Here is a 9,044-nt window from a genome sequence, read left to right as displayed (position 1 = left end):
CACTTTGTCACAACTCCGCACAATTAACCAGCAAGTGTACTGGGTCGTCCAAGTAATACCTTACGTGAGTAAGGGTCGATCCCATAGAGATTGTTGGTATGAAGCAAGCTATGGTCATCTTGTAAATCTCAGTCAGGAGGATAATAATTGATTATTGGGTTTTCGAAAATATAAAGAGATAATTAATTTATTAATAAAGGATAGAAATACTTATGTAATTTCATTGGTAGGAATTTCAGGTAAGTGTATGGAGATACTGTATTCCTTTTGAATCTCTGCTTTCCTACTGCATCCATCCAATCCTTCTTACTCCTTTCCATGGCAAGTTGTATGTAGGGCATCACCGTTGTCAATGGCTACATCCCATCCTCTCAGTGAAAAAGGTCCAAATGCTCTGTCACGGCACGGCTAATCATCTGTTGGTTCTCGATCATGTTGGAATAGAATCCCTTGATTCTTTTACGTTTGTCATCACGCCCAACAATCGCGAGTTTGAAGCTCGTCACAGTCATTCAATCCTAGAATCCTACTCGGAATACCACAGACAAGGTTTAGACTTTTCGGATTCTCATGAATGCCGCCATCAATTCTAGCTTATACCAGGAAGATTCTGATTAAGGAATCCAAGAGATATGCGCCCGGCCTAAGGTAGAATAGAAGTGGTTGTCAGTCACGTGCGTTCATAGGTGAGAATGATGATGAGTGTCACGGATCATCACATTCATCATGTTGAAGTGCAATTGGTATCTTAGAACAGGAATAAATCGAATTGAATAGAAAATAATAGTAATTGCATTAAAACTTGAGAATTGAATAGGAAATAGTAGTAATTGCATTGAAACTTGAGGTATAGCTGAGCTCCACACCCTTAATCTATGGTGTGTAGAAACTCCACCATTGAAAATACATAAGTGATGAAGGTTCAGGCATGGCCGAGAGGCCAGCCCCCAAGGTCTAAGAACTAAACGTTCAAAGATGTCTAATACACTAGTAAAAAGTCCTATTTATAATAAACTAGCTACTAGGGTTTACATGAGTAAGTAATTGATGCATAAATCCACTTCCGGGGCCCACTTGGTGTATGTTTGGGCTGAGCTTTGTCTATCCACGAGCTGATGCTTTTATTGGAGTTGAACGCCAAGTTGTAACGTGTTTTGGGCGTTCAACTCCGGGTCGTGACGTGTTTCTGGCGTTTTACTCCAGACAGCAACATGGAACTGGCGTTGAGCGCCAATTTACGTCGTCAATTCCCGAATAAAGTATGGACTATTATATATTGCTGGAAAGTTCTGGATGTCTACTTTCCAACGCCATTGAAAGCGCGCCATTTGGATTTCTGTAGCTCCAGAAAATTCATTTTGAGTGCCGGGAGGTCAGATTCCAACAGCATCAGCAGTCCTTTTGTCAGCCTTTTTCAGAGTTTTGCTCAAGTCCCTCAATTTCAGCCAGAAATTACCTGAAATCATAGAAAAATACACAAACTCATAGTAAAGTCCAGAAATGTGAATTTAACATAAAAACTAATGAAAACATCCCTAAAAGTAGCTTGAACTTACTAAAAACTACCTAAAAACAATGCCAAAAAGCGTATAAATTATCCGCTCATCAAGGGGGTTCATAGGCATATGGTGGGTCTTGTTGGTAGTCAAAAGAGTGCTCACCATAGCCATTGCCTTGATATGCATCACAGAATGGTTATTGATAGTCCATTGGAGGTGGTTGTTGCCATGATGGTTGATCAAATCCTTGTGGCTCCTCCCATCTTTGATTGTTCCAACCATGGTGCATGTTGTCATTATAATCTCCTCTTCCTGCAACATAATTATAACCAGACTCATAGCAAAAGGGGTGAGAGTTCATAGTAGTGAGAGGTAATAAAAAATTGAATTTTGAAAAATAAGATAAGATTAGATAAAAATTTTAAAATAAAAATCTGAAAATTTTTTAAATATTTACAATAACCAATAATAAGGCACACGTTTACAATTCCCCGGCAACGGCGCCATTTTGACGTTAGGATTTTTGCTAGTAAAGAATTTTATAAAAATAGTCGCGTTGTAGATATAGATTCTAAACCAAAAGAAATCCCTTCGTGCAAATGTTTTGGTTGTCACAAGTAACAAACCCTTTAAAATTGTTAACTGAGTATTTAAACCTCGGGTCGTCTTCTCAAGGAATTGCAGGGAGGATTCCTAAGAAAAGGTTGGGATTATTGAAGTTCAGTTCAATTAGCAAAGATAACAGTTATCAACTATGTTGAGCTAAGATAACTCCTGAGTTACTGATTTCTTAACCAAGACCAAAAATGTGGAAAGCTGAATTGAAATCATAAATCTAAAAACATCTCAATAATGTATAATCCTAACATGAAAAGTTCATAAGCCAATTGGGCAACATAAATCAAATACCAATAAAAGCATTAAAGTATCTAAAATAAGAGATAAATATAAAGTAAAGGAAATATTGAACCTGATGAAGAGTCAAATTAAATCCTAATTTCTAAAAATCCTACCTAAATCCTAAGAGAGAGGAGAGAATCTCTCTCTCTAAAAACTACATCTAAAACTAAAATTATGAATTATGAGAGCATGATCATGAATGGATGCATTCCCCCACTTTATAGCTTCTAATCTATGTTTTCCGGGCCGAAAACTGGGTCAAAAATAGCCCAGAAATCGCCCCCTGCGTATTCTGGTACGTTCAGGTCGCGGTCAAGTGACGCGGAGGCGTCGCCCACGCGGCCGCGCGGATTGAAGTTCGCAGATGCGACGCGTCCGCGTGGATCACGCGTTCGCGTCATCTAGCGTCAGGGCAACTATGGCATATTATATATCAAATCGAAGCCCCGAACGTTAGCTTTCCAACGCAACTGGAACTGCATCGTTTGGATTTCTGTAGCTAAAGTTATAGCCATTTGAGTTTGAAGAGGTCAGGCTGGACAGCTTAGCAGTTTCTCCAACTTCTTGTATTCCTTCCATTTTTGCATTCTTCCTTTCCATCCTCTGAGCTATTCCTGCCCCATAATATCTGAAAACACTTAACACACATATCAAGGCATCTAATGGTAATAAGAGAGGATTAAACATAGCAAATTTAAAGCCCAAAGAAGCATGTTTTCATTCATAGCATAAAATCTGGAAGGAAAAAATAAAACCATGCAAATAGTATGAATAAGTGGGTAAAGAGTTGATAAAATCCACTCAATTAAGCACAAGATAAACCATAAAATAGTGGTTTATCACGCTCGTCATGCGTCCGCGTCGTCCATGCGTTCGCGTCACTCAGCATTTCTCGTACCACGCGTGCTCGTCATCCACGCTTTCGCGTCGTTCGTGCAGCTTCCAATCCGCGCGGTCGCGTCAGGCACGCGAGCGCGTCACGGTAATTCCTTCTATTTCGCGCAGTCGCATGAGCCATGCGACCGCGTGACTTCTTGCTGGTCATCTCCTCAATTCCTTGTGTTCCTTCCATTTTTGCATGTTTCCTCTTTATTCCTTACGCCATTCCTGCCCTATGAAGCCTGAAACACTTAACATACAGATCACGACATCGAATGGTACGAAGGAAGATAAAAATATACAACAAAAAGGTCCTTAGGAAGCAAGTTATTAATCATAGGATATTTTTAGGAAGGAATTGTAAATACATGCAAATCATATGAATAAGTGGGTGAAAAGCTTGATAAGCTAAAATGATTCTACCTACTTGGTGAAAAAGTAAATAAATCCTTCAAGAATAAATATGAACTGGATTTCACTAATTCAAATCACAAAATACAATACAAATAACTTGCAAGAAAAAGATAGCTCATGAAAGCAGGGAACATAGAATTGAGCGCTGAACCCTTACTGGTAGTGTATATCACTCTAACTCTCAAGTGTCTAGGGTCAATTCTCTCAAATCTCTACTAATCTTTCTTTCTATAGCTTGTTCTTCATCTAACAATCAACAAAATATTAATGCACCAATAAACAAATCAAGAGGTCTTTTAAGGGTTGTAATGGGGTTAGGGTCAAGGTAGGATTGTATTTGGCCAAGTGGACTAAAATCTGAATCCTTAATTAACATAAACTTTCCACCTAACTTAGGACAATCCATGTAATATAAAATCAATAACTACCCATTAACTGCATTTACTACATATTTATGCATTCCAAGTTTTGAGTACAGCTCATATGCATTGATTTCACTATTTATTTTGGGGCATTTTGTCCCCTTTTTATTTTTCTGCTCCTTTTCTTTTCTTTGTCTCTCCCTTTTTTTTTCTTTTTTTTCTTTTGTTTTTCTCAACGCATACGATTAAGGTATTGAATGTATAAATATGTTCTCAACATTTTTCACATTTTCACAGAAAGTCTAACATACTCAATTCCCAAACCAAACGTTTTCAAACCCACTTTTCCCACACTTAATTCATGAGTACTCTCACTAGTCTAAGCTAATTAAGGATTCAAATTAAGGACATTATTATTTTTTGCTTAGAGTTAGTGATGAGCTAAAGTAAAGAACAAGGAGTAAAATAGGCTCAACATAGGTTTGCAATGGATAATAAAGGATAAGGCCATATGGGTATGTAAGCTCAGTGAAGCAAGGCCTCAATCATATAAGTGCATGCATACATCAAATAATAGAAATATAGAATTAAGCAAGACAATGATCACAATTTTAGAGAGAAGAACACACAAAAATAAAATATATTGGTTGATAAAATGCAACCAATCAGATAGGCTCAAAATCTCACTGGTTTTGTGTGTTCGAGCTCTAAACTATGTTCCAAAATAATATTTCTTCATACAAGTTTTTCAAAAAGTTTTATTCAAATTAGTGAAATACTATAAAAATTTTCTTGAAAAAAAAATATTACTTCAACCAATTGGTAAAATATGCACAAAATAAAACAAATATGCAATCAAACATGCAAATGCAACAATGAAAAACAAAAATTGGTGTTGAGAAGGGACTAACTAACCCGTGGAGATCGGTATTGACCTCCCCACACTTAAAGATTGCACCGTCCTTGGTGAATGCAAAGATGTGCAGGTGGCGGGGATTGTGGTTCCTCAGCCAGTGCTCGTTGTAGAGTCTTTCTCTTTACTCTTCCTGGTGGCCAGCCTGAAAAAGGGGAAAGAGAAAGGGACATGAAGTCAAAGGGATAAAGCAAAGGAGAGGGCAGTACTAGTAAGAATCATGCCAAAATAAAGAAGAATGTCGTTAACACATGGTCGCGATTCCATGAAATTAGGACATCAATGGAAGCATAGCATGATAAATTGAGGCAATTAAATGCAAGATGTTTATTGGCATGCTGGCAAAGGCCTGAGTAGCGTAAATCAAGCATTAAAAGCCTTAATGTATTATTAGTCGTGAGAAACTAACAATAATGTTTGTATTAACAATTATATTTAATTAATAAAATATTGAAAAGGGTTTTGTGAAAAACAGGCATTAAAGTAGTAGGATAACTTAAAAGTAGTGCATGATGCCATACGGGCTTTTTCACAAACACATAGCAAGCATGGTAAATAAGTCATTGAAAGTATTAAATTGAACATGCAAGCAACCTTTTAAAAAGTTATATAATTGTCAAACAATTCTTTGAATAATCCACAAGCAAAATAAATAAATTTCTAACACCAATTAAAATAATGCAATTAATGAAACTATGCAAATAAATTAAATAGAAGTGAAGAGGGATGAGAAGAAGAAAGTATGAGAAGGAAGAAGAAAGAAGAAAAGAAATAAGAAGGGAAGAAAAGATTTAAATATAGGGGAGAAAAGATAAGATATTTGGCTGCTCTGGATAAGCTGTGCGCCGTTTGTGACGCGGACACGTGAGTGACGCGTTCGCGCGGATAGTGCTTCTATGAGATGACGCGGACGCGTCATCCATGCGGTTGCATGGATCGATTTGTGCCATTAGCGTGAGGGTAGCCTCGCGGTCACGCAACTCTCTGTTTAAAACTCATATTGCCAAATTTGAGGGTGACGCGGTCGCGTGGGTGACGCAATCACGTGGATGGCCAATTTTGTAAAACGACGCGGACGCGTGGGGCACACGGTCGCGTGGTAGGGCTTGTGCTTCCAGCACGAGTCCAGCTCAATTCTAGCTCAACTTTCGGCCATACACCCTTTTTACGTCGATTTCAGGGCACGCGTTCGCGTGGGTGACGTGGACGCGTGGGAGGCATTTTTCCCACATGACGCGGATGCGTCAGCGATGCGGTTGCGTGGGTCAAATTTGTGCCAAAGACACGCCTCCAGCCAGGCTCTCGCATGACTCTCTGTTCACTTTTCGTTTCTCTCTAAAGCACATGCAACGTGGACGCGTCAGCGACGCTGTCGCGTCGCGTGCAAATTTTTTTTTATGCAGTATGCAGAGTGCAATGCTTAATTTGAATGCTATGCGTGATTCCAGGTTCAATAAAATAAAATAAAACTCAAAAACAAATAAAACTAAATAAAATTAAAATTGAAAAAGGAACGATCATACCATGGTGGGTTGTCTCCCACCTAGCACTTTTAGTTAAAGTCCTTAAGTTGGACATTTGGGGAGCTTCCTGTTATGGCGGCTTGTGCTTGAACTCATCCAGAAATCTCCACCAATGTTTGGAGTTCCAGTAGCCTCCGGGGTCCCAAACTAGGCGTAGAAAGCCTTCAAGTAAGTTAAAGCAAGTGACAAGGCCCCAAGAGTGTTGATTGCCACAATAAATTTCGGGGTCCTAAACCTTGATTTTGCACCCATCTTCTTGTTGATCCTTAGTGTTCCAACCGGGTGGCAGGCAATTGAAATTCTCACTGAAGCGGCTAACAACTTCCTAGACCCATTCAGTTGAGCTTTACACCAACCTTTGTGTTTAAATTTTGAGCATACAACCATGTTGAACCTTGCAGGACAACTCTTACCACTAACCATCTTCCTCTTACTCTTGATGCCACAGAGAACTCTAAGTTGACCATCCGTCTCCAGTAGCCCATATTCAAGTGGAATTAGAAAGCTAAGGGATATGAATTTTACCCACTTGAATGTTGTGAAGGATGATGGAAACTTAGGGGGAGGGGTTTCTAATGAACTTGCAAGCACTACTCCTTTGTGTTCTTCTTTGACAACTATCACCTCTTTGCAAGCTTCTTCAATTTCAACCTCTTCCTCTTGGTAGCTTTCTTCCACTTTAATCTTTTCTTCATTGCTGACCAAGAGCATGGGAGGTTGTGCTTTTTCTTCTTGAATCTCCATCTCTTGATAAACCTCTTCCAAGTCTTCAACCATGATATGCCTTGCAGGTTGTACACCCTCCTCAACATCAATTTCAAACGTCTTGGAAGGAGGTTCTATAACTTGAGTTTTCCATGGAGGTTCTGCATCTCCTAAGTCTTCAACCACTTCTTCTTCTGCAACTATTATGGCTTCCTCCACTTGTTCCAGTGCAAAGTCATGCTCCTTATTGTCCATTGGAGTCTCTAGTGTCTCCGTCATGCTACGTTCTTTATTAGATTCTCCACATGAAGCCATGGGGGTTCCTTGAGTGTCCAAATGTCTGGAAGGTAATTTTTTTATTGCTTGCTCCAATTAATGAAGGGTTGCATGAAATTGATCTACTGTTTCCTGGAAATAATCCCTTGACTCTTGTTCTTCCTTGATGATTACCTTTCCATGAAAACTCCCTTCAATTACTCCTTCACCTTCAAGGGTTTCTTCTACCTTCACCTTTAGTGCTTTCTCTAGCTCCTTATGAAGTATGAATTCGCGAAGACGATCCTCTCTCTCTTATTCCATATCAATAGCATAATTGGGATCATCTTGCTCTTGGATTGGTGGATGTGGGTGTTCTTCCATGGATGGTGGTGATGGAATGGATGGATCATTATGTGGTTGAAATGGAAGTGCATTGGAGCTTGAGGGTTGAATATTGAAGGTATTTGGTGGTCCGATTTGGGCGCCAAGAGCTTGTATAGTAGAGTTTAGATCAGCAAATGCTTTCTCCTTGGAGGTTTGGGGTCGATAGGATGGTTCATTTATTGGGAGAAAGGGTTCATGGTAGGGAGGTGGTTCATCTTGATAATGATAAGGAGATGGTGTATATTGAGGTGGTGGTTCTGTGTATGGTTCATTTGGCTCATAAGGTGGTTGGTATGGTGGATACGGGTTAGGGTCATATGGAGGTGAATGGTGGAAAGGGGCTTGTGAGTTTGGTGGTTCAAAATTATATTGAGGAGGAGAGGGTTCATGGGCATATGGTGGGTCTTGTTGGTAACTACAAGGGGGTCTACCATATCTATCATCTTGGTATGCATTGTAGAATGGTCTTTGTCCATGATATCTTGGAGGGTGTTATCGCCTAAAGGGTTGATCAGATCCTCTTGGCTTCGTCCATCTTTGATTGCTTTGGCCTTGATGCATATTCCTGTTATAGCTTTCTCTTCCTACAACATAGTTGTAACCAGACTCATAGCCAAAGGGGTGAGAGTTCATAGTAGTAGGAGAAAATAAAAAACAAAAACTAACAAAAAAGAAAATATTTTGAAAAAGATTTGATTTTTTTGAAAAATGATAAGATAAGATTTTGAAAAAGATATGATTTTTATTTTTTTGAAAAAGATTTGAAATTTGAAATTTGATTTTGAAATAAGATAAGATAAGATAAAAATTTTAAAATCTGAAATTGTTTTTGAAAAATATTTATAATAACCAATAATAAGGCACACGTTTGCAATTCCCCGGCAACGGCGCCATTTTGACGTTAGGATTTTTGCTAGTAAAGAATTTTGTAAAAATATAGTCGCGTTGTGAGTATAGATTCTAAACCAACAGAAAATCCCTTTGTACAAACGTTTTGGCTGTCACAAGTAACAAACCCCTAAATAAATTGATAACCGAAGTATTTAAACCTCGGGTCGTCTTCTCAAGGAATTGCAGGGAGGTGTTCTAATTATTAGTTATGAGTCTTGTAAATTGGGGGTTTTGAAAGTGAGGAAGGAGTATGTTGAATGATAAGTAAAATAAATAAATAACTATAAAATAAACTCTTGGCAAGATATGAGAAATT

This window comes from Arachis duranensis, chromosome 1 (assembly GCF_000817695.3).
Source record: "Arachis duranensis cultivar V14167 chromosome 1, aradu.V14167.gnm2.J7QH, whole genome shotgun sequence".
Lineage (NCBI taxonomy): Eukaryota > Viridiplantae > Streptophyta > Magnoliopsida > Fabales > Fabaceae > Arachis > Arachis duranensis.
Note: the sequence above shows the minus strand (reverse complement) of the source record.